Source organism: Aethalodelphis obliquidens, unplaced genomic scaffold, assembly GCF_003676395.1.
Source record: "Aethalodelphis obliquidens isolate GAN/ISIS:26980383/991018 unplaced genomic scaffold, ASM367639v1 scaffold81, whole genome shotgun sequence".
Classification (NCBI taxonomy): domain Eukaryota; kingdom Metazoa; phylum Chordata; class Mammalia; order Artiodactyla; family Delphinidae; genus Aethalodelphis; species Aethalodelphis obliquidens.
Genome location: NW_020838025.1, coordinates 5839250 through 5843318, shown reverse-complemented (window position 1 = coordinate 5843318; position 4069 = coordinate 5839250). Strand labels below are relative to the sequence as shown.

Sequence of the window (4069 nt, the reverse complement as noted above, 5' to 3'; positions counted from 1 at the left end):
AGTTCATACCAAGCAGGGCCATCTGGATGCCACCTTGGGCTTCTGTCCTCAGACACTTTCACCATTTTTTTCTCAAATGTTTACCCTAAAATTAGGGAACATTACCTAACACCCAGTCGGACTATAGAACAGAGCCGTTGCACTAAGGACTGCCCCAGGAAATTCAAGATGCACTAACTTCATATATACGTATTTGCCCTTTTTGATTTTCATACAGAATTTATTCTGCTTCCTAAATGTCCTCTGGGATAATATTTTGCTTCCCCCATCCCCGGGAGCAACCATTTGCTCCTATTCGGGAGGAGGATGTCACCAGCCCCTCAGGAAAGCCGCTGTGCCTCTCTGGTGCCACCAGCTTGCTCTCAGTTTCTCATCCCTGCCTGGCGCAGTTGCAGCTTCTTGGTTTCTCACCCCACCTCACCCACAGGCCTCTCAGTTGCCTTCTCACAGGACTCCTGCGGCCCCAAGCACGGTTTCCATCCCAGACTGCTGCTACCCAGGGCCTCCCTCCCAGCTGCCTCACAAGGAATCCTCTGAAGCTCACCGAGTAAACATCAGTTCAGGGTGAAACAGCTCCCACCCGAGCGCCTCCTTTGCCCCAGAAATACGCACTTTACGGCTCCCATGCCTGGGTGGCACCGAGCTTTTGCTTTGCTCTAGCAGCCCTGTTGAGCCTAATGGCATAACTCACTCCTGTTTGTTTAATTGGTTAAATCAGATTAAAATGTGTCTGGGGGGTGGGGTATAATGTGCTCACTTGTGTGTATTTTAATTTACACACACACACACACCCTCCCAATGCTGAGACCCAGAGGCACAGTTTAAAAATTGAAAGTTTTCAAAGCGGGCTTCCCTGGTGGCGCAGTGGTTAAGAATCCGCCTGCCAATGCAGGGGTCACGGGTCAAGCCCTGGTCCAGGAAGATCCCACATGCCTCAGAGCAACTAAGCCCATGAGACAACTGCTGAGCCTGTGCTCTAGAGCCCGCGAGCCACAACCACTGATCCCGTGAGCCACAACTACTGAAGCCCGTGCGCCTAGAGCCTGTGCTCCGCAACAAGAGAAGCCACTGCAGTGAGAAGCCCGCGCACCCCAATGAAGAGTAGCCCCCGCTCGCAGCAACTAGCAAAAGCCCGCGCACAGCAACAAAGACACAATGCAGCCAAAAATAAATAAATTTATAAAATAAAAAAAAGTTTTCAAAGCCATGCTGATGACAGTCAACAACAGTTAATTGACTTCACAGCCAGCAAATACTTAAAATAGGTTTAATTACCAAGAACTAGTAATCTTTCCGGCCCAAGGAGGTAATGCTCCCTTCTTGAAGTTTCCCAATCCTGGCTGCACCAGAATCACCAGGAAACCTTCATGGAAAGATAAAGCCCAGGGCCCCATCTCAAATCTCCTGGACTAAAATGTCTAGGCAGGGACTGGAATGACTATTTCCACAAGCTCTCAGCCGGCTCCACATATTTTCAGTCCAATGTTTGGAAGCCCTGCTTTGAATCACAGCTCAAACCTCACCTTGTTTCAGAAAGGTCTAACAAAGCAACTTCTGCCAGTGTTTCCTAAAGTCATGTATATCATCTTGATTTTTGCCATATCCGTGTACCACCTGTACTGCAATCTACCTAAGGTATGTATATCAATTGGCTTGCATTTTTGCAGAGATTTCATTTTTTAAAAACTTATATCACTGCTATGAAATCATAGCTTTGATGGATGTTAGTATATTTTTCCTAATACACAGTACAAAAAAATGTATACCATTAAAAGCTGTCTTAAAATGTTTTTCCCTGTAGGAATAAGCTAAGTTTGTGTACCAATGGGTACACCTACAATGCTTGAGAAAACACTGATGGAGAGGAATAATCTCTGTTCTACCTTTCCTTCTGAAGGTGGCCCAAAGGGAAATTGTGAAGAGAAGAATTTCATATTGAGGAGCTCAATTCTTGGGATTTAACTAGGAATCTGTGAGTAGGACTTTTCAGATTGGATACAAGTGAAAAACAGTGGCCACTACCTCTGGAAACCCTGTATAGTGGTCTGGTCTCAGGCAATTGGCTCAATCCTACAAAAATTGCAGACACCGTCCTTCACCCATCCCTTGCATCTTTTAATCAATAATCAACTGAATCACTGGGGGTGGGTCTGGGGTATCCAGCAGTTCTAATATGAGACCAGGGATAAAAACCATCATGCCATTTCTCCTTCAAGAACATTTCTCCCCAGTTAGAAACCCCCATTACCTTCTACCTCCTCCATGGGACCCCTTTGTATTCACTGATACAGATAGAAGGTGAAAAAAAACATTCCGCTTATTAAAACATTCTTACAAGTACAGGTCGGAGTCAAAAAGCTCATGCCTTGACTCCAGGATTCCAGGGAATGCCAACCTCCAGGGTTGTCATAAACTCATTCTACACCAACACACCTCTACATCCCCTACAGAAGGCCCTGGTTTCTGCTTTCATTTTTTTTTCCTCCTTCTTATTCTCTGTTTTTCCCTTTTATTGGTTAAAAATAAATGACGGGCTTCCCTGGTGGCGCAGTGGTTGAGAGTCCGCCTGCCAATGCAGGGGACACGGGTTCGTGCCCCGGTCCAGGAGGATCCCGCATGCCGCGGAGCGGCTGGGCCCGCGAGCCATGGCCGCTGAGCCTGCGCGTCTGGAGCCTGTGTTCCGCAACGGGAGAGGCCACAACAGTGAGAGGCCCACATACCGCAAAAAATAAAATTAAATTAAAAAAAATAAATGACGTACTTTTTTCTTATTTTGAAAGCAAATGTTCAATGTAAGAAAAATTAGAGGCAGACCGCTCGGAGTCGGTGCTGCTGTCCTGTGACTTTCCCTGTTGTCTGCCCTGCTCTGCCCCGTGAGGCCACTGGACCTCAGCAAGTGGCCGGGACCCTTGAGCCTGCAGGAGGTGGACGACCAGCCGCAGCACCCGCTGCAAGTCCAGTCCGGCGGGGCGGAGGTTGACGAGCTGGGCAAAGTGCTGACACCCACCCAGGTTAAGAACTGGCCCACAAGCATCGCATGGGATGGCCTTGATCCAGATACATTCTACACGTTGGTCTTGACCTACCCAGATGCTCCCAGCTGGAAGGGCACCATTTCCTGGTGGTCAAGGTGAAAGGCAAGAACATGAGCAGTGGCTCGGTCCTCTCTGATTATGTGGGCTCTGGGTCCCCCAAGGGCACAGGCCTTCACCACCACGTCTGGCTGGCTTGGAGCAGGACAGGCCGCTGAAGTGTGACGAACTCATTCTCAGCAACCGATCTGGAGCCCATCATGGCGATTTCACTGTGGCGTCTTTCTGTAAAAGGTACAAGCTCTGGGCCCCGGTGGCCGGCACATGTTACCAGGCTGAATGAGACGACTTTGTGCCTAAACTCCCCGAGCAGCTGTCTGGGAAGCAGAGGAAACTTAGAAGATGGAAACCATCCCAGAGTTTCCCAAGCAGTGTTTTCAGTTTAGCGATGCATGTAGATTTCTCCCCTTCCTTGTTCCCAAGGCCTGAGCAGTTAGATTTAGGTTTGGGGTGACTTTTCCTTATGCCTGTCCTCTATAATTCTAGGGGGTTTATGTTTTGATCAAATTTGAACTCCATTTGGGGGGATAATTTGGGTCTATGATAGGGTCATCAAAATGTTAATATAAGAATAGCAACTCAGACTTTAAAGAAGAAAAAAATTCTGGTAAAGAGACCAGGTCTACAATATTAGAGCAGAGCATCAGAGAATCTTTAAAGGAGGTTGGAAAAAAAAAAGATGGATTACCTCTGCATTACCTCTGATTTTGTGAGCCCGAGCCCAGAATTGTGTGTGGTGGCATCTTCTGGCTTCTGTTTTCATGGCTCTGTCTCTCACCAAGACAACCAGAGGCTGGCATGTCCACTAACCCCCAACGTGGTACACCTCAAGCTGGTTACCGGGTGTCAGTGTCCGGCTCTGACTCCCTCAAAGAGCAATAATGGAAAAAGCAATAGGGAGAGAGTCACTTTGCTGTTCAAGCCTGGCCATCTAGATGAGCTGCAGGGCTGGGTAAGAGGTTATCAGAAATCCGAAA

At 47.9% G+C, this 4069-nt stretch overlaps 1 pseudogene; it reads left to right on the top strand.

Annotated features, from left to right (window-relative positions):
- Positions 1 to 236: 236 nt before the first annotated feature.
- LOC113612731 (phosphatidylethanolamine-binding protein 1 pseudogene) lies at positions 237 to 3628 on the top strand (annotated as a pseudogene).
- The last annotated feature ends 441 nt before the right edge of the window (positions 3629 to 4069 follow it).